The following is a 23,042-nucleotide window of genomic DNA, read 5'->3' as shown; positions in this document are numbered from 1 at the left end:
AGATAATTTCATCCTACATCATGGGCTTATAATTAGTGCAGCTCATATCAGATTAATCCGTATTTCTACTTTCTGGATGTACAAACTTATTGGTAGGACTGGTATGCGTATATGGAAGATTATAAATGGCTTTACAAACTGACTCAATTTTGCTTTATATATATATGGATGTGTGACTGTTACTTTAATAAAAATGTGATTGCAACTTTTTCCTTATAAACCTTGTAATACATACTTTAAAAAATAATATTTAGATATGCAAGCAGTCAGGTGCACTATATATCTTTATCTTTCCAAACTTCAATTGCCGATCATTTGCCACCTAATGTGGCTCTTGATTTTATCCTGTGAATAAATTTTTTCATCATGCTTTAAATGTATAAATTTAACTGTTGTAGTGTTCTTCAAAGTGTGCTTCACATATATTCTGCATGAAAATCATTTGGGTCCTTTCTTTTTTTTAGATGCATGGTCTAGGAATCAAACCCCGAGCATTCTACCACTGAACCACCCATGTACTCCCTTGAGTACATTTTAAAAACACAGATTCCTGGACCCTAACTAAGACACCAAATCCTAATCTCAGATATGTGTGTATGTGTGTGTGTCTATATTTTAACAAGTGCTCAGGTTAATTTTTATGTCCAATACACCTTGGAATTTCGCCACTTATTTGAATGTTTCAGATGCATCATAAGCTTCCTGAACAAGCTAATTTACTACTTTTGTAAATTTATTGCTCTACTTCTATTCAGTCTTTTCTGAAGAGACACTGCTGCCATTGCATTTGGTTAGGGGCAGGGGGACAAAAACCAAAAGGAAAAATTCTCCAAACCCCCAACCCCCCACAAAGCAATAGAAAAGATGGGCAAACACAATACCATGATGGTTGTGTCCTATGTGACTATGTGACTTCTCTCTTCTAATCAGAAAAACAAGTTTCTGAACATCACACTGACAGCCTCTTCATGGTTATGAATATGCTAAATCACCCAATGCACATCTTTTTTTTGTGCTTTAGAAGACTCCCAGCAGAGTTTATAACATTTTTCTTAATAGGAGATTTCTAATTTCCACTCACCCCTCCCAAATCAACTCCTATTAAAGTAATGTTTATTGAGTGCCTGCAATATGTCAAGTTCTGTGCTTAGCTTTAATGTTAGCTCATTTTCCACTTGACCAGCTTAAAATATGTATTTGAACAAGGCAGAAGGCAGAATCATTTTTACTCAGAAAAATATGATATTTTTCTTTTCAGTGAATTACAAGTTGGCCATAAAATATTAGAGCCAAAAGCTACAGTTTTTCTAAATATTGGGCCTTCCTGAGCTGTGGAAACTACAACAGAATTGTATCAGCAATGATGTACATGTCAGAGACATTTATGAAGGCAGCATGCAAAGTTGGGCAATTTAAAGCAGATTTATGAGTTTTAAATTCAGATTTGAACATTAAGAGCATGTAAAGTAGAAGATGTGATTGATTGTCAAATCTTAAACAATTACTAAGTGCTTTTGGGTTCTTCATGCATTACTTCATACATTACTTCTTTCAACTCTTCTAACAGCACTCTGAGGTTGGTGCTATTATCATTCCCATTTTATAGCTTGGCAGGCTGAGGCACATGGAGAAATCTCTGCATCACTCAATGCAGTGAAGGATTTTTAGTATATACAATAAGGCACCCAAAAGTTGTGGGGGCGATACTTTCATTGGGAGTAGGGGGAGTATTCAGATTGTGGTAAGTAGGGGAGTTATTAAAGCCATGTTCATGACAGAAAGAACCTCATACTTTTGCCTCAGGCTGATTATCTTAATTTAAAGGCTAAACAGAGAAGGAGAGCACCAGCCAACCTAGAGCCAATTTGTAAAGAGACTGTGATATGTCTTTATTCTGTTGATTTGTTTGATTTTGTGAGCTCCTGGCATTCAAGGAAATCTCTGTCATATCACTAGCTAGATATAAACTTAAGGAACAGGGAGCTCAATAACTAAAGGCCAGAGTTAGCCCTTAAAAAATCAAACCATATGATAGTCAACAAAAGATTACAAGATAAACAAAAAATAAACAGGAAATGATGTTTCATCCAAAGGAACATGATAAAAATTCAGAAATCATCAAAAAAAGGTCCAATATTTAAAGGTTTTAAAAAATGATCTTTGATATGCTCAAAGAGATAAGGGAAAACAAAGATAAAAACTAAAGAAAATGAAGAATAAACAATATGAGAATATCAATAAAGATAGAGAAATTTACAAAAGAAACCAAGGAGAAATATTGGAGTTGAAGACCATAATAACTGAAATAAAAAATTCCCTAGGTTGTTTCAACAACGAATTAGCAGTTGCAGAAGAAAGACACTGTGAAATTGAACACAAAATGTTTAAATGATTCAAGCTAAAAAGGAAGAGAAAGAAAAATATAATGAAAAAAGTGAATAGAACTTAAGGGACTTGTGGAACCCCATCAAGCATACCGATATAAGCATTGTGGGAATCCCTGATGGATAAGAAAGAGAAAGAACAATAAGGAACACTCAGAGAAATAATGGCAGAAAACTTTCCATCTTTAATGGAATACACGAGTATAAACATTCACAAGGTTCAATAAGCCAAACAGGATAAAGTCAATGTGAATCATGTCCAGATGTATCCCAGTCAAATGGTCAAATGCCAAGGGCAAGAAGAGGGTTCCAAAAGTTGCAAAAGAAAAGCAACATGTTATGTAAAAGAGAATTCAAATAAGATTGAATGTGGATTTTTTCATCAGAAACCATAGAAGCATCAAGGCATTGGGATGAAATATTCAAAGTGCTGACAGAAAATACTTGACAACCAAAAATTCTGTATCTGGTGAGGCTGTCTTTCAGAAATGAAGGAAAGATTAAGACATTATCAGATTTAAAAAAGCTGAGGGAGGTCAACACCACTAGATCTCCTTATAAGCAAAGCTAAAGTGGGGGTTCTTCAGACTTAAAGGAAAGTAGCATAAAGAAATAAAGATCTCCGGTAAAGGAATCATATGGGTAATTATAAACACCAGTACTAGTTCTCTGGAATTATATTGTATATTAACTGATTTGATGGGAGAAACAGACTGTTCTACATTATAAGTGTAAGGGACTTACATATCCCACTTTCAGAGGTGCGAGGATAATTCAATGGTAGAAGTCTCACTTGCCATGTGGGAGACCTGGGTTCAATTCCCAGCCCATTCACTTCCCCAAAACAAAACAAACAAAAGAAACCAACAAAACCAACCAACCAACAAAAAATTCAACAAATGGTGCTGCTATAATGGGATACTCACATGGTAAAAGAATGAAATGTGACCCCACCATATGGCATACAAAAAAAAAAATCTCACTTTCAATAATGAATAGACCATCTAGACAGAAGTTCAATAAAGAAATAGAAGACTTTAATACTACTGTAAACCAACTAGCCCTAGAACACACATGGAACACTTAACCCAACAACAGCAGTTACTTTTTATGCATTTGCATTTTAGAACCTGTAAGAAGTAAGTGGTTTTCCATGCAAAAATGATTCAATATGCATTATACGCATTCTTCTTTAATGCATCTTAGTCATTCTCCAGTGCAGACCATATATTAGGCCACAAAACAAGTCTCAAAAAATTTAAAAATATTGAAATTATCCAATGTATCTTCTGTGACCACAATGGATTTGATATAGAAATCAATGACACAGGAAGAACTGGAAAATTTATTTATATATAGAAATTAAACAACATACTTTTAAACAAACAATGGGCCAAAGAATAAATAATAAGGGTACTTAGGAAATACCTTGTGATAATAGAAAATGGAAAGACAACATAAAAAATTTATGGATGCAGCAAAGACAATGTTGAGAGAGAAATTTATAGTTCTTATGCTTATATTTAAAAAAGAGAGATTTCAAATCAGAAGTTTAATATTACAACTAGAGAAATTAGAAAAAGAAGAGCAAACGAAACCCAAAGTAAGCAGATAGATGGCAATAACAAAGATTAGCATGGAGATAAATGAAACGGAGTTAAAAAATGCATAATAGAATCTTTGCATACAAAGATTGTTTTTTTAAAAGATCAATAAAATTGACAGACCTTTAGGTAGACTGACATAGAACAAAGGAGAGGGGACACAAATAACTAAAATTAGATATGAGAGGGGAAACATTACTACCAACCCAATAAAAATAAAAAGATTATGAGAAGATACTGTGACCAATTGTACACCATCAAATTAGATAACAGATAAAATGAACAAATTCCTAGAAAGAAAATACTTACCCTGACTTAAGAATAAATAGAATACCTCAACAAACCAATGCCAAGTAATGAAATTGAATCAGTAGTCAAAAACCTCCTAACAAAGAAAAGCACAGCACCAGATAACTTCCCTGGTGAAATTTACCAACCATTTGAACAAGAATTAACACAGTCCTGCTCAAACTCTTCCAAAAACTAGAAGGATCTTTCCTAATTCATTCTATGATATCTCATCACCATAACACCATAGTCAGATAAAGATACCATGGGAAAAGAAAACTACAGATCTTTTGAATATATTTTCAAAAATCCTCAACAAAAGACTAACAAGCCAAATCCAATAGCACATTAGAATTGCATACCATAATGAAATGGGATTTATCCCTGGTATGCAAGGGTGGTTCAGCATAAGAAAATAAATTGATGCAATAATCACATTAATAGAATGAAGGAAAAAAAATATGATCATCTCAATTGATGCAGAAAAAACATTTGGCTAAACCCAGCATCCCTTCTTGATAAAAACACTCAGAAAATCAAGAATGAAAGGATACTTCCTCAATCTGATAAAAAGCATATAGGAAAAAACATCAGATAACATCATACTCAGTGATGAAATACTGTGAGCTTTCCCCAAGATTAGATGGAACAGTAACTTTTAAATGTAATCTTAACACTGTAAGCAAGCTGAAAATTGTAATAGTAACCTTTAAATGTAATTTTCAAAGCCTGAAGCACCTTGCAATGAGAGCTCTTAGCCTCACAAAGGAGCAATGTGTAAACGTAAAGTCTGCCGCAGTATGTAAATGTAAGGTATGCACTGAGACTTGAATACATGGTGCAGTATCTCCCTAGACTGGGAGGTAACTTTCCCAGGTGTCACAAAGGATGTAAATCCTGAAGGAAATATGAAGTAACTGAAATTTCTCCTGACCTCTGTGACCTATCACCTAAGATGATTATCTCTCGTTTTCTTTGATGAGTATAAAAGCCAATTGAAAAATCACTTTGTTGAGGCTGATTTGAGAACTCTCCCCAGTCCTTCCACTGCATAGATAAATATTTTTTCCTCCTCAGTACCATTTGTTGTGACTTTTATTGGCCATGCTGAGCAATGAACCCAGATTCTACACAAGAACAAGAAAAGGACTCCTTCTGTTACCTGTAACTATTGCTATTCAGCATTATATAAGCAATTGAGAGAGAGATGTAGATCTAAATTGGAAAAGAAGAAGTAAAACTTTTCCTATTTACATATTTTATGATTCTATTCATTAAAAATGCTGAAAAATCCACAACCAAGCTCCTGGAGCTAATAAATGAATTCAGCAAAATGATGGGTACAAAATAAACACCCGTAAATAAATAGTATTTCTATACACTAGTAAAGAATAATCAGAAGAGAAAACTTTAGAAGTATGTGATTTACAATTGCAGGTAAAAGAATTAAAAATCTAGGGATAAATTTAACTAAAGATGTAAAGACTTATATTCAGGAAACTACTAAAAATTACTAAAAGAAATCAAAGAAGACCAAAATAAATGGGAGATCACATTACGTTCATTGATTGGAAGACTAAACATTGTTAGGATGTCAATTCTATCCAAAGCAATTTACAGATTCACTGCAATCCCAATAAAAATTCCAACAGCTTTCTTTTCAGAAATGGAAAAGTCAAACATCAGATTTATATGGACAGGTGAGTAGTCCTAAATAATCAAGCCATCTTGCAAAAGAAAAACAAAGTTGGAAGATTCACGTTTCCCAATTTAAAAAGTTATTTCAAAGCTACAGTAATTAAAACGATATGGTATTGTCACAAAGATGACATATAGGCCAATAGAATCAAATTAAGAGTTTAAAAATAAACCTTCACATCTATGGCTAACTCATTTTTGAAAAGGATGTGAAGTCCACTTAATGGGTAAAGAATAGTCTCTTCAACAAATAGTGTTGGGAAAACTGGATACCCATATGTACAAGAACTTACCTCACTCCATATACAAAATTAACTCAAAGTGGTTCAAAGACTAAATATATGAAACAAAACTGCAAAACTCCTATATGAAAATCTGAGTAAATATCTTCAGAACCTTGTGTTAGGCAATGATTTGTTAGACTTTGCAATAGAGCACCGGCAACAAGAGAAAATACGAATGAATGGGACTTCATCAAAATTTAAAAATGCTCATGCATCAAAGTACAAAGTGCATGCAAGTAAAAAGGCAACCTACAGAACGGGAGAAACTATTTAAACTTCATATCCAATAAGGGTTTAATATCTAGTATATATAAAGAAGTCTACAACTCAATGACAAAAAAACAATACAGTCAAAATACAGGCAAAAGACTCAAATAGACAATTCTCCTAAGAATATATACAAATGGCCAGTAATCACATGGAAATATGCTCAACATCATTAGCAGTTAGGGAGTGCAGATCAAAACCAGGAGCTACCATTTCATACCAAGTAGAATGGCTATTATTAAAGAAATGAAAAAAATTACAAGTGTTGCAGAGAATGTGGAGAAATAAGAAAACTCACTGTTGTTGGTAATGTAAAATGGTATAGCTATTGTGGAAGATAGATATATAATTAATTATGAAACAAATATAAGATATTAGTTAATTATAGAATTACCATATGACCGGGCAATTCCTTTTCTAGGTTTATACCCAAAAGAGTAGAAACAGATATTTACATACCAATGTTCAGAGTGACATTATTCACATTCGCCAAAAGATGGAAGCAATGGGAGTGCCCATCAACAGATGAATGGATAAACAAAAGTGGTATATACACACAATGGTATAACAGTCATTAAAAGGAATGAAGTTTTGATACATGTGACAAATTGAATGAACCTTGAGCACATGATGTTGAGTGAAATAATCTTGACACAAAAGTACCAATATTGTATTATCTTACATGAAATAATTAGAATACATAAATTCATAGTCAGAAACCAGAAAATAGGTTATTAGTGCCCAGAGCAGTGTTAAGGAATGGAGAGTTAATCCCTAATTGGTATACAGTTTTTGTTTGGGGTGATGGAAAAGTTTTGGTGATTGATTACGATGGTAGCACAACATTGTGAACATAACTGACACCAATGAATTATATATTTAAAAGTGGTAAAAATTGAAAATTTTAGGTTGTATATATTTTACCAAAATAAAAATTCAATAAATAAAAGGGGAACCACATGAGAAACGTAAGTGGAAACTATATTTTTTGCTTGATTTTTATACACACATACAATGTCTCTAATAAAAAAAATTAAAAAAACAGGACACAGGTAAAACTTGAAAATGTATGCTAAATTTAAAAAGCGAGTCACAGAATGCCACATATTGTATGCATTCACTTGTATGAAATGCACTAGTTAGCCAAATCTAGAGAGGCAGAAAGTAGATTAGTGATGACTTGCTCCTTTTGTTTTTAATCTTTGTCAATCTTGCTAGATGTTTATCAATTTTATTGACTTTTTTAAGAACCAGCTTTTTGCTACATTGACTTTATTGTTTTCAAGTTGTTTGATTTCTGCTCTTCTCTTTGTATTTACTTCCTTATGTATGCTTTCGGTTTATTTTGCCCTCTTTTTTTCTAGTTTCTTTAGGTAAGAACTTACATTATGGATTTAAGACTTCTCTCTTTTCTAATGCAAACATTTAATGCTATAAATTGTCCTTTCAACACGGCTTTATTTGTAGCCCACATATTTTGATATGTTGTAATCTATTTAGCTTTCTCTCTAATATATTTTATATTATTATTTGTTAACTATATTATAAATTTAATTCCCTTTCAGAATTCCATTTTGATTCATGGAATATTGAGAAATGTGCTGTTTAACTTTAAGAGTTTTAAGATTTCCTGTTTTCTTTCTTTTATTGATTTTTAGCTTGCTTATATTATGGGTTGAAAATATTCTATATATAATTTTAATTCTCTCAAATGTTAGGATTTGCTTTTTGGTTCAGAAGTCTACTTGAATGTTCCATGGGTCTTGTAAAAATTGTCTATTCTGAAGTTGTTGATTGAGAGTTCAATAATTGCTAGTTAGTATCTCTTGGTTGATTGTGTTCAGATCTTCCAAATCCATGCTTATTTTCTGTCTACTAGTTGTATCAGGTTCTGAGATGGTGTGGGAGAGGTCTTCAACTATAATTGTAGGTTTGTCTACTTCTCCTTTTGCTCTGTCAGTTTTTGTTTCACATATTTTGAGACACTGTTATGTGGTGCCTATGCATTTAAGATTGTTATGTCTTTTCTGGTGGTTTGATTGATCATATTTTGATGCTTGTGTATCACTAGGTTCTAAGTTCCATAAAATGAAAGACTGTCTGTTTTGTTCACTATTTTGTCCTCAGTGCCTTGCTCAGGACTTGCACTGAGGGGGCCTTTGCTATTGGTTCATCACATAGACACTGTTCATGTAAAAGATTATCTAGATTAACTTCTTCATTTTACCATGGAAACAATTGAGATCCATATGTAATTTTACTTATGGGAACAGCGGTATCTAATCAGAGAGGACTGAGTAAACGATAAGACTCTGGCTCCAAGAATTATATATATATTTTAAATATTCAGTGTTGTGTGTGTGTATGTTTGTTGAAATCAAGACTGAGAAAAAGAGAGAGAGTGATAGACCTAGAAATTGAAATGTTCTCAGGATCAATTTGTGTTTTATTAGACTTTAACATCCTGCCCCATGCGTGGCTCTGCATACTGTCCAATGTTTGACTTCTTAATTTTACCCTTCACTTGCCTTTAAGTACAATATACTGGAAAACCAAGGAATTAATCAGAAAGCTCATTCTTTTCTCCAGAGTTTAGTATTCTAAGCTAGAGGCTGTACTTGAAAAGCTTCCAAAAAAGCTGAAGTGTTTCTGCCTAGAGCTCCACTGCTTTCAGAAGCTATGGATCCTCCTTCCTTCAGAAGGCAGTGGCACAGGGCCTGTTGAGATCTCAGAACTGATTAATTGACTCACTCATGTAAGCACAGTCCTTAGCTTTTTTGCGGTTCTCAGAAAACAGATCTTGCCAAATAATGTGTGAAATCTGCTGCTGAGCCGTGTTTTGCCTAACCAGTGGTTCAGGTATGATCTTTCATGCAAGGTTTGAATAGGAGAGAGTCTTTTATTCCCAGACATCTTTCTTTTGACTGTCCTTCAATCAATGACTCAGAGAAAGATGCTGGTCTCATTTTCAGCCCAGCTATTTTTGTCTCCTTCCTTTGTTTTTCCATTTTTGTTCTTTGCTTGCCTTGTTTTATTGCTAGGACATCCTATCCATAGAAGCTTTAAGTCACTAAATAAAATGTTCCATTATATGGAATAATAATGTGAGCTGGTTGCTGTATTAAACTATCTGATACTGGAGGGAAGCCAGGAGTGTTTCTTTAGTCTAATTGCCACATAGATAACTAGTACTTCAACCTTGAGGACATCACAGAGCTCATCTTCTGTATTAGTCAGAGCTGAGAATTCTGGGTCACAAAATATGTCATTTTTGCATAATGTGTATGAAGCAGTGCATAGTCCACTCTCAAGCATATTAACCTGTATATTTCACTTTGGGAGCAGTGCTGGATCTATGCTGTGTGTGGTCACCCAATGTCAACTTAGTCTTTTTGGAATAGCTGCTTTGTGCTAGGCTCAGTTTTAGGTATGCTAACTCAAGAGACATAGGACATGCATAGGACATGACAGAAGTGCTACTTTCTATGAGAAACTAAAACTTAATAGGATAATAGAACAAGTGCAACCTAAATTATGTCTTTCTTTATAGCCCAGTCCAGGGATGCAAGTACTTGCTTAGGATGGTGATGGGACTGTGGGGATCAGACCTAGAATACAAACAGTTGGAAGTTGAGCTAAATCACAGGGCACCTACAAGAGGTTATGATGGTATCGAAATAGTCCTGTACTCACTGTAGTGGTTGGTCTCCAGACTCCAGGAGGATCTAGTGATGACCTTCATGACAGCCATGAATTCTTTGGCTTTAAGTTTCCTCCAGTACTTTTGAAAATATCCTTTGGATTCTGTATTATTTGGGTTCAGATGGTACAATCTATGTTTTCTCGTAGTTGGGCCGCTATGACATAACAGAAAGAATTGGAATTTTACAATTAGAAGAGTAGATTTCTACCTATGTTCTCAGTCAAAATTCTTTGCCTACTTCAATTTCAGTTTGTCCATCTAGCAAATAGAAATCATGGTAGTTCTGGCTTATTATGATAGCAGCAGGTCATGCTCATTATCCCATTGTGTGAAATTTTCTGGCCACATAGCTCCATTTGCTGTTCAATCCTGTGACTTGTCTATAGAAGAATTGTGGTATTTGTCATCACAAGGGTGAATACCTCTCCCATTTCCTCTGCATTGCCTTTCCGATGTTCCCAGGAGGGAATTTCACAGATGGTTGCACATCAGAGTTATTAGCAATGGAGGAAGACTTAGCTCTCATTATGAAAAGTGGCAAGGCTGAGTCTGGATAAAGAGAGGGCTGAACAATGCTTGTTTCATATCCTGAGATCTGTACAGGAAGTTCCTAGTTATATTGAAGGCCAAGGAAAGCTTTCTAAACTTTTGAAAGAACTTTATCCCACTCTCATCTGCAAAACTCAGTTTGCAGGAGAGTAGCAAGGTGGCCGTTTAGACAGTTATGTCTAGAATTCCTTCCCCTGGTGCACTTTTATCTCCAGAGGTCATATTGCTTCCTGGATGTTTTTTTTTTTTTTGCTTCAAATGGAACCTAAACAAATAGTCTCCAAGATCACAATGAGCCAACTAAGGAAAGAAAATGGAATAGTTAATGGAAGTGATGAAAATAAGTAGAAATATCACGTTATTAGGTTTCTCAGCTGTGAGAATGAAATAAACCAGAAACAGCTTAAAAAAGAGAATTTAATAAGTTACCAGTTTACAGTTCTAGTGCCAAGAAAATGTCCAAACTAAGGCACCAACAAGAGGTTACCTCCACTCAAGAAAGGCTGATGCTGTCCAGAAATGTCTTTGAACTGAGAAGGCATGTGGCTAGCCTCTGCTGGTCCCTTGCTCTTGGCGCCATTGCTTTAGGCCTTTGTTCCCGTAAAGGCTCCTCATTTTACTTCTCCAGAGCTGGGCTTCATCTCTTGGGTGCCCTTGGTACTTACTAGGTTCTGACTTGCTTATCAATCCATAGGAAGGCACATGAAGACATCTGCTGGGCCCCAAACATTTCCAACATCCCCATCTTTGTTCTCACCTCTCTCCAAAACATCTCCTCTTTTTAAAGACCAGTAAAGTAATCAAGATGACCTTGAATGGGTGGAATTACATCTTCATCTAATAAAAAGTCACACCCACACCTGGCGCATCACATATCCATGGAGATAATCTTATCAAAAGTTTCTGCCCTACAGCATTGAATCAGGATTAAAAGAAATGGTTGCTCCCCACAAGATTAGATAAGGATTAAAACATGGCTTTTTGGGTGTACATATTAGCTTCAAACTGGCGCAACATCCAAGAAGACACCAGCGTTCTGTTCTACTTCTCAATGTACAAGAATTTTAAGAGATTTGTAATCATCTATGCTACATGAAGTGGCCAGCTGAAAAATATTCTTATGCATTTTATCCTACTTTTTTTCTTATATAGCCCGAGTTGATTTCCCGTCACAAGAAGGAGAAGGCATTTATCCAATGTAGTCTGAGAAGCATTCCCCCACTTCCCAGTCTATAAATGTCCTCCATTTAATATCCAAAAGTATTTTAGATTTATTTATTAGGTAAACTCCTTAAATTTTAAAAGACCTGAAAAAATTCCAAATCTGTGGTATAATGCTGACTAAAACATAAGCAATTGCCAAAGCCCATTCAGGTGCTAGTAAAATATCTTGGGTTGCCATCATGTGAGAAATCCTGTGCTGAAAACACCCCATTAAGCTATACTTGGATTCTGAACCTCAGTATATATTTGTTTCTTAAAAGCTGCTCAGTTTTCAGGCAATTTGTAAAGCAGACATATATAACTAATAGAGATTTTGGTACCTGGAAGTGGTGTGCTGCCATAACAAAAAAAATCTAAAACATGGGAATGAGTTTGGAAGTGGAAAATAGAAGCAAGCTTTACAAATATTAAGGATTGTTACTAAAATTTTAGATTTTAAGTAGGCTTCCAATGAAAGTTGAATCGAAAGTGAGAAAATTCTTATTGGAAAGTGGAGGAAGGAGAACCCTTTTCATGTAGTGACAGAAAGTTTAACAACACTGTAGCCTGTAGTAAAATGGAAAATAAAAAATGCACCTGAACTGGATGATCTGACTAAGAAAATTTTCAGCCAGAGTACTGAATGTGCTATTTTTTTTTCTTGGTGCTTATGGTAACATGCAAGACAAAAAGATAAGTTAAAGGAAGAACAAAAACAAGTCAAAATGGACTGGCTTTGAAGATTCCAAGCTTCTCCAGATGGCAAATGATGCTAAAATTCAGACAATTCTTCCAAATAGCGATCAGTCCAGGGAATTCTCAGGAAAACATGATCTAAAGATGATACCAAGGATATGATTTAAACTTCTTTGTTAAGACTTCAGATAGATAAAGGTTGGTGCCCATCTCTAAGGACCATCAGCTCATTGAGGGAGTCTATACTATGTTCGCCCAAGTCTTGAAGCTGCGATTAGGGAAGGACCACTGTGAGTACCCTCACCAAGGAGCAGTGACTGAGAAGACCCCTCCCCAAAGAAATGTGTCAGGCTGATGGGGTTCTCGCTTCTGAGAACATCTGCTTAGAAAGATGAATGCTGAGAGTCCCTGGAGACAAGAGTGCATCTGGGAGCAGCTGATGGAGTGTCTGGAGGGAAACCTTACTGTTTTCCATGAGGGCAAGCACTTTGTGGGTTTACCACTATATTATTGAATGCTAGCAAAGAAGTTGTTTTCAGGTTTCAGATTCACCCTTTTATGGGGTTTACTCTTGACATCTTCGGGATTCTACTTTTTACTTTCTGTTTTGATATAATTTTTTAAATTATGCAAAAGTTGCAAGAGTGATACAAAGAGCGCTTGTGTATCTTTTTTCCAGATTCAGTGACTACTTTCAATTTGCCCATTTGTTTTTTTATCTATCTATTTATCTAACTATTGGAGAGTAAGTTGGAGACATTATGTTCCCTTTTAAAATACTAGTTGTGTTTATTCCCTAAGAAGTGTGTTCTATCACATAAATAATGGAAGTCATCAAAATCAAAGACTTTAATATCAATACAATACCATTATCTAATCCACAGTCCATATTTAAATTTCATCATTTGTCCCCTGAATTTCCTTTATTACCATAAACAACTGTCCAGAATCCCATATAAGTTTACACATTTCATTTCGTTGATGTATTTTGTTGTCGTCTTTTAATCTATGTCAGTTTCACAATTTGATCTTGGTATTTGTTAACAGTAGAGCCAGTTATTTTGTAGAATGTCCCCTACATGTTTTTATTACTTTTTTTTAACCTCATGATTTTAGGCACATGCAAATTTTTATTGCACATTTCTGGCAGAAATTCCACAGAGATGGTATTGTCTCCTTCTCAGTGCATCACATTAGGAAGCTGATTTGTTCCCATGTTGGTAAAGTTTCCTTTAGTCACTGAATTAGCATCATGTTTGCCAGGTTTCTCTAATGCAATGCTATCATGTTTAATACAATGTTATCATTTTTATCTTTGTGATTAATAAAACAATTATCAGGAAGATACGTAAATATCCTGCTCCTTTTCAAGCTTTCACCTGATAGTTTTAGAATCCATTGATGATTGTCTAACTTTATCATTATTTCTACACTTATTTGTTCACATTCTGTGAGGAAAAGCTCTTCCCTTTCATCTCTCTCTTTCTTTCCTCTCTCTCTCTCTCTGTTCTTCCATCCTTCCATCCACATCCATGCATCATCCCTCCACCCATCATCTCTATCATCTTTCTATCTATCAATAATTTGTCTCTCTATATCTATGTATAAATCATCTCTATCATCTATCTATCTAATCATAGCAGCATGAGTTTATAAATCCTTATTTTATTCAATGGTTTATAATCTATGACTATTATACTTTATTATGATTATTTTTTGCATGGGCAGGCACTGGGAAATGATATACTTTATTTTGATACTCAAATTGTCCCACATTTGCTCAGTGAGAGTACTTTCCAGCTGGCTTCTATACCTTTTGACACGTCCCCATCATTCATTGAGAACTTCCTTATTTTATGGGATGAACTGGGATGTTCTGGTTCTAACTGATTTTTTGCTTGGGAGAAAAGCAATTTCTTACCGGCTTGCTGGTGGAGTTGGTAGCCTACAAAAAATTGTATTGACCTTGAATTATGGACTCTGAACTTTGATTTCTTGGTATGGTTAAACAAGACATAAATTCCCTAATATGGGGCCTGTGTGAGAAATGGAAAATAGAAGCTTTGGTATGTGAAAACCTTAGCCCTGGATGATTAGCCAGTCAAGAATTAGCATTAAAAAGAGACATTCCTTCTGACATAAAACACATTTGCATCCAGTCATCTGTAAACAGTAACATGGGAGTGACTCATTAAATATCCCAATGGTGCTCTTTCCTGTTGGCACTCAAATCCATCTAGTGAGTCATAATATCCAATGTCTTAGCAAAGGGGGAATCTTACGTCTCTTGGTGAGAAGGGTGTCATACATGGGCACTGCTGGTACAACCTGTGCTCTTCTGCTTCATGAGTATGAGGATAAAGCTGAGGTGGGTCACAGATCCTGCCAGGTAACAAAGGTTTGGCAGGACAAGATGCCTTCCCTTCTCCCTCTATCTTTTCCTTTCTCCCTTCCCAAAACATCCTCTTTCCTTCACTTCCTTTCCTTCTCCCCACTCTTTCTTAAAAAGAAAGTTATTGATTTACCTATTTTTAGCAAACCATTTCCTTGAAAGAAATAAAACAATCATTACAGATCAATAATCTCAGATAGAGAGCACTCAATCCATTTGTAGTATCTTAGAATATGATTAAAGATTCAGGCATGAGATGGAAGAGAGTGGCTTTAGACATGAATACAATAGTTTTTGCAAAAGTATGGGGAGCAATCTGAGCTAAAAAATGCTGACGTTTGCCTTAGACATTATTTGTCTGTTCTCTTTAGATCCTGTACATCCACATTAGGTTATGAGCCCCTATCTTTGAGTACTCAATATATTCTCTTATCAAAAAGCACTCCTAGGAAGGCAAATTCCAGCTGTGGCTACATCATAGAGACCACTATCATGGAGACCAACCAGCTTTGATCCTGGACTTGAGCAGTGGACAATGCTTCTGGTCCATTCTAGAACCTGTGCCCAGGGTTGAGTGAAAATGGTCCCTGACAAGGTGAGAGCAAGATCCTATCTAACTTCAGGAAGCAAGGTTGGAAGGAGATTGAAAATGGAGTCTGATTGAATGGGTCTGGAAGCCAGAAGCTTGGCTTTGCCTCAGAACCTTGCTTTAGCTTTTCTGCCCCACTTCACTGAACTCTAGTGAGGGCTATGTGCAGTGTTGGCTCAGCTCCTGCTCAGAGACTTACCAGACTATATGTTAGGATTGTCATACCTACAAAGATGTAGTGAGAAACAGAGAATCAAGGTTGGTTCTATAGACGGAAGTTAGCCTGCAGTGGGTAGGAGCACGAGCCCTAAGACCAAAGAGCCTGGTCTGAGTCCCAGATATGTCATGTACTAGCTATTGGGAAATTTCCAGACCCTCTTTGTGCCTCAGTTTCTTTGACTGTAATTATCTCATAACTGTTTGTATAGATTGAGTTAATACATGTAAAGCCCTTAGAGCAGAGTCTGACACACAAGAAATGCCCTAAGTGGTCACTGTTTTTCTTAGGGAATCCAATTCTTTTATCAGTTCTGGCCTGAGTTAAGCCTTATATCTCTGCACTACCACAAGGGGAGAGCATGATGACATGTTTTCATTACTTGTCTAGGCAGATATTATGGGTCCATGGTAGAATTCAGCTACACTTATATATATGACGTAAGTGATCTTTAATTTATCTGTGCAGGCGTTCATCTGAAGAGCTCCAGCAGTAGGATTCTTAAAGAAAGAATTCCTGTTCATCAGGGTCAAGAAGACTATGGGAAGGCAAAATTTTGGGGGGATCTACCAGGACACTAGTTTTGGATATGGTCGGTTTGTGAGGTCTCTTAGACAGCTGGGAAATATGAGCCTCAGATTTAGGGCATAGGTCAAGACAGGAATAGAAGTTTAGGAGTCATCAGCAAATAGATGGTATTTGAAACCACAATAGTAGATGAGAATGCCACTGCTAGAAGAAAGAAGACAACCAAGGGCTGAGTCCTTGCAGACTCCAACATTAAGAGGCCTAAACTCATTTATACTTGTTAGAGGAAATTGATGGTTATAAGAAAAAAAGTAGATGGCAAGGGGTTAAATATGGCTTTGACACTTATGCTAATAAGTTTGGACCTGACTTTCCCAGGAATTAAAAAGTTATTGATGATTTGGGGGCAATGTAAATGATACATATAAAGGATCCCTTAAAATGCATTATTGACTATTAGGAACAAGTAGTGTTTCCTTCATGCTTGGGAACATGCAGGTACTGTAACACTCCCGAACTGAGTCACTATCCTCAAGTGCACAGAAAGGCCATAGGCTCTCCCCCAGGTTCTCTTGTAGCAGATTTGGGGATCCATGAGTCCACTTCCAGTCCACTGCCCTTAAGGAGGTCTGTGTTGGTGTTGAGAAGAATAGCCATAGGAGGATGGATCTGTTCTCCAGGTCAAGTTTAGAGGTTTTACATCATGTAGACAATTCAAACATACTTTGTGAAATTATTCTGTCCATAGCAGAAAGCGGATACATCTTTGAATACAAATAACACTTTTGCAATAATAAAAGAAGGTTTAAGTGACTGGTCTCAGTTTAAAGCATGGCTCTTCCTCAACTGTAGTAATCACAGAAGCACTTCTCTGCTTCCTTCTTCAGTTCAAGAATGATCACAATCTCGAGTCCTATGACTCCATGGCCTGGAGATGGTTTGGAAACTATTCTGAGGGCAGTAGTGTTTCCTCTCTATCCTGGAGACTACTGCCTGAAGCTTCTTCTCCCTCCCCCACATCATGCTTTCTGCATTAATGACCAGTGACCTCTGCCTTGGGCCTGAGAGGAAAACTCTTAGACCTGGAGCCCAGAACTGTCATCCACAAATGGGAATGCTCTGTAATTCCAGAAGTCAAACATCCATTCACTTATGCATCCATAAGTGTTTTTGGTGTTGTTCCATCTGTCCATCTGTCCATCCATCCATCCATGTCTGACCACCTATCCATCCATTCATCCAGTAGTATCGGTTACATATCTACTCCAAGCCTTGAGCTTTGCTAGGGGGAGGTGGACGAGTAAAGACAAAATCATAGCACAGTGTTATATGTAGAGGTGCACAGGTCAGGGAAAGCTTTTCGTGAGAGTTTTCATCTGAGCCCAGCTCAGTGGTTCTGGTGGAGTGTTCTGAGGGGTGAATTTGTCTCCCAGGGGATATTCCACAATGTCTGATATGTTTTTTAGTTGTCATGACTAAGAGGGTATAGCTGGCAGCTAGTGAGTAGAGGTCATACCGTACAATGCACAGGACAGGCGTGAGGATAAAGAATTTTCCAGCCCCAAATGCCCATAGTGCTGAGGTAGAGAAGTTTTGCCCCAGAGCAAAGGATGGGCATTTGGTCATATGGAGAGGGGAAGGGGGTTCCCATAGACATTGGAGTGGGTTTGAGGGAACCCAGTGTGTGTGCAAGGAAGGCTGACGCTGCCCACAGCAGGAGTCCCTGGGGGTTCAGAGTACTGAGAGCTGGGGGCCTCCTGAGCATCAAGGATTCCCAACTCATCTTGAAGGCCATTGAAAGATGTTGAAGATTTTAAGTAGAAGAGGTGCTCAGGTTTATACTCTCAAAACGTGAGCTCCTCTGGCTTTGTGGGAAGGGCAGTTTGAGGGAGGTGGGAGGGGTGTGGGCCCAAGGGTGGAAAGGCCAGAAGTCAGGGATTGTGGGAGGCTAGGGGACACACAAAAGACTCTCCCCACATCAGCCCTCATGTCCTAGTGGGCTAGAAACTCTGGATTAAATATTAAATTCCATATTTTAAAATATTTGTCAAATTGCACATTCCTCTTTAGATATATTTTAGTAATTGTTTTTTCAGTGACATACTTTTTTTTTAAATAGAGAAAGACAAAATAGTAAGAACTTTAATTGACTTTTGTTCTGAGAAAGTGTATCTGGGGTAGCCGTTGGACTAAGGTATGGTTCTTCCAGTATCAGAAGTGTTTCTAGAATCACATTATAGCCAGAGATCAAGTTCAGGAATTCCCCAGAAACCTGCAGCAGTAATCTCCAGGACAATGGGATTCCAGGCTAGCTCATCTTTTTTGCCCTCAGCTCTGATTAACCAAAGGAAAGATTTAATTGAACCCAAAGAGAAATCAATTTCTCCTTTTAATTTTAATTGGATCTTTCAGCTGGTGAGAGCACTACAAAATGAGCTCCATTCCCTGTTTGCAATATTAAAGGGAAAATTAATGTAATTAAAAAATAATCACTGTACCTTGTTCTGAAATTTTCCTCCTGAATTATTCACTCTGGATGAGGCTGATTCTTGGCAGCGACCACATTAGGAGAGTAGCACTGTGCTGCCAGGTGTGTTCATTTATTTTCCCCTCTTGCCAATGGACATTTTTCTTCTTTAGAATATCTACCTTGATAGATTCGTTTGTCTATAGCAGGGTCTGTTGGAGATTAATTCTGTGTTGCTGCCAACTCTGCGATTAAAGAGAACCCCTCAAAAATTTAAAAAATTAAACAGCAAAGATAACATGCCTCATCACTGAATTCAGTTTGTACTCAAGCGTGGAAGACACATTCCTATCTAAACTAATACTCTCTGCCCATGCAATTTTTCATCCTGCTGTAAAATTGAACGGCATCATAAGAGAACATGGACCCTGTTTGTAAATGAGGTTGCTGGGGAAAAAGTTCATCATTCTCAGGTTAAAAAAGTAATAAATCTCTGTAATTATGGTGTTTCAATTTTTCCTTCCAAAAGTTCAAATTGGATTTTGTATATGGAAGGATAATATCACTCACCAGGAAAATGCTTCAGATTTAGCTGTATGAAAATTATCTATAGAGATGTTAAGAAACACAGCAGACCTAGACATAGGCAAGCATGCATTTTAAAGTCATTTTGGGGAATACCAGAGGCACATGGCTGGCAATTTATAGCATACATCTTACTTTACTTAGGCTGTACAATTTGAATCCTCTTTTCCAAATAAGTAAGCAATTCCAGGCAGGGGATTGGGGCCATCATCTTTGTTTTTCTTGTAATAAATAATATAGTGCAAAATTGGAGAGTTCCATTTCATCATTTGAATTGTTATTTCTGAGCCCCAGAGACCATTTAAATTATAAAGGAGACAGAAATTCCTTTTGAAAAGATGAAGAAGTGTGATTCCTGACCACCCTTTTCAGACCAGAAATGTTGTTACCCTATAAAGAGAAATATAGCATACCCAATCACTTCCTAGGAAGAGTCAGAGGAATTCCTCTGCTTCTTAAGCATCCAGAGAGAAAGCGTAAGCTACCAGCAGAATACCAAGCTCAGTTTTTGTATGATATTTGGGATGGAGCAGATATTGGAAGAAAAGTCAGACTCAGGGCCCTTGTGATATTCTGCTTTAGGGCTAGGGAGTTCCCTCAGATTAGCAAATGGGGACACTTATGGTTATTGGACTTTCCAGGATGGAGAACTTTGGCCCTTGAAGGCAGTTTTCCTCAGATTCCTGCAAGAAGACAAATGAAAATAGGGTAAGGTGAGAACCGATATGGACAAATAGCTCATTTCCAAAATTTGGAATTTCTATCCAAAATAAAGTTAGATAGAATTAACCTTAGAAGCATTGGTGCCCTATTTTTGCTTTGCCTCATTAAACACTCCCCCTTCTCACTCAGAATAAGGTAAGAAGGCACAGTGCCTCTGTTACTCAGCCTGCCCAACTCAGAAATGGTGGAGTTATGCTAACAGAGAGCGGGCTAGCATCTCTTTCTGCATAAGTGCTGCTCTAAGACTGTCCACTTACAAACTATGTCTGCCCAGAAAGGAAATGTGGTGGGTTGGGTGAAGGAGCACCACGTAGTGACATGTGAAATGCTGAAGGTATGTATTCATGAGCAAATCACCGTAGGAAAGAGGTGGGTGTGCTCTTCCCTGTGAAGAAGGGCATGTGGGCAGTCAAGATTGTACTAGATTCTTTCCAACAGAGAGTGTCAAATCATGAGCGTGATGCAGATATGATCTTGCATCAATCATGAGTCCAAGGCATGGATGGATGCCTGTTATCCACTGGAAATTGCATGTCAATACACTTTCCACTTTGACCCACTAGGAAGAGTGATGGGAAGAACCAAAATGAAGCCATATGGCCCTGTTTGGAGAAATACAAGCTTAACTCTACATCCCTTAGAAGACAAGTAAATAGAGGAGAAGAAACTTTTTGTCTAAGAAAGAAGGAAAAAGAAAAAGAAAAAAACCTACAAAACCAAAGCAAAACCAAACTGGAACAAAATAAAGCAAGTCACTTAAAATCTAAGGAGAGGGCATATCATAGCATTTATTCAGAGTAACATCAGAGTTTGTATAGAAAATTGTTCAACAGCCCAGAGAAACCCGTGAGAGTAAGGGCAGTGAAGACCCCTTCCAAGTACATGACTAATTCATTGGGTGCTGCCCACAAGCTAACAAGAAATACTTTTAATATAAAATGATAGGAATCCTGCCTCTCATAACTTGCACCTTGTTTTTTAATATTACTTCTCTTCCAGCCATTTTGTTTGTTGGTTGTTTTCCTTTTGGAATGCCTATTAGTCACATATTGGGAATTTGAATATATTCTCCAAATCTTTCATCTTTTTCCTCATGGCTTTCATGCCTCTAGGACTGTGCATATGCATTCACTGCGATGTGAAATATCTTCTTTCCTTAGTTTCTGTGCCAGTTTGAAACTATTACGTACCTCTAAAAAGCAATGTTTAAATCTGTATCCCATTTGTGGGGCCAGATTTATTGTTTAGGGTGGAAACCTTTGATCAGATTGTTTCCATGGTGATTGACTACTCAATTGTGGATGGGGCCTTTTGATTAGATGGAGATGTGATGCCACCCATTCAAGTTGGGTCTTGGTTAGTTTGTTAGAGTTCTTTTAAAAGAGAAACATTTTGGAGAAACCTCAGACGCAGATGTGGGGAGAATAGTTGCTTCACAGCCAGCAGAAATGCAGGCATTTGGAGATGCTTGGAGTGCTGACAGAGAACAGAAGTCTAGACATGGAAATTTGGAGATGCAGAGTCCAGTAGTTATTGCCATGTGACTTTCCATGAGATGCTAAGCAAACCAAAACCCAGAATTGCATCCTTGAGGAGCTAAGCAAAGGCATACAGACACTTAGAGAGAAAACCATTGGCATCAGAAGCTGGAAGCAATGGAACTGGCAATAAGGACCAGCAGATGCCAGCCACATACCTTCCCATGTGACAGACATTGGCCTTTCTTGAGTCAAGGTATCTGTTCCTGGATGCCTTAGTTTGGACATTTTCATGGCCTTGGAACTGTAAACTTGTAACTTAGCAAATTCCCTTTATAAAAGCCAATCAATTTCTGGTATATTGCATTCCAGTAGCTTTAGCAAACTAAAAATTTCTTAGATCTCTACTTCAATTATCAGACAGGATAATCCTCTCTCTCACTTCATCTGTTAAACATTTTTATTTGTAAAATCAATTATTTAGCATACTTTTTATTACTGAAAGCAATTTTGTGTTCTAAATATAGCATTTAGGGCTTCTCATTAGAGGGTTTTTTTTTTTAAATAAATTCTCTTGTGGCTTTTCCACCAGTTCAGTAGGAGCCAAACTAATTAGTCACCTTGAGCTTCTTCTCTCCAAGTGAAGTGAAGGGGTTGAAACTCTTTTTGCCTACTTCTGGTGTGTCCTCTCATCAGTCACATCCATTAGGCTTTTAGAGTCTTTGAAGCAGGAATGAATTCAGCAACAAGGGAAGGAATACCAGTTTCTGTCCTTAAGGATGCTCAGGGAACAAGCTGGCAAATCATTACCCCATTTGGGGTACAAAAGGAAGTTTCCCTGCTTCCAAGTGCAAAACATGATTTTCTTCCAACTGGAGGAACTGTTGAGCATAATTTAGCCCAACTTCAAGTTCTAGTCATCCCCTAAAGTCATCAAGATTAGAAGGGCCTCAAAGGGACAATTGCATCTTCTTCTTGGAGATGTTCTTATATTTCTGCTGGCCTATATAGAATGAGGGACATTCATCACCCCAAATCGTTGTGGTTGTAAGTTACAAGGGCAACTCTCAATGAACCACACCCCTTGGTAGTCACACCTTCATATTGTCCCCTCTGAATCTGGGCCGGCCTTGTTGGGGCTTTAACCAAAATGATGCAATAAACAGCCTTAATTTCTGCTACAGCACTTCAGGCTTACCTGTCTCTCAAAAGAAATCCCCATGATTATTTTTTCTTCAAGAAATCCCAGAAGAGATGGAATTTGCAAGACTGAGAAAGTCAAGGATGAGTTTCATATTGCCATCTTTCCAGAATCACTGTTATTTTTTTTTAGTCATATTAACTGATATTTTCCTAAGAAAAAATCATTTCATCAAGGCTTTACATT

Source organism: Tamandua tetradactyla, chromosome 1, assembly GCF_023851605.1.
Source record: "Tamandua tetradactyla isolate mTamTet1 chromosome 1, mTamTet1.pri, whole genome shotgun sequence".
In the NCBI taxonomy this organism is placed as follows: domain Eukaryota; kingdom Metazoa; phylum Chordata; class Mammalia; order Pilosa; family Myrmecophagidae; genus Tamandua; species Tamandua tetradactyla.
The sequence above is the reverse complement of the archived record's forward strand: the minus strand, read 5'-3'. Positions refer to the sequence as shown.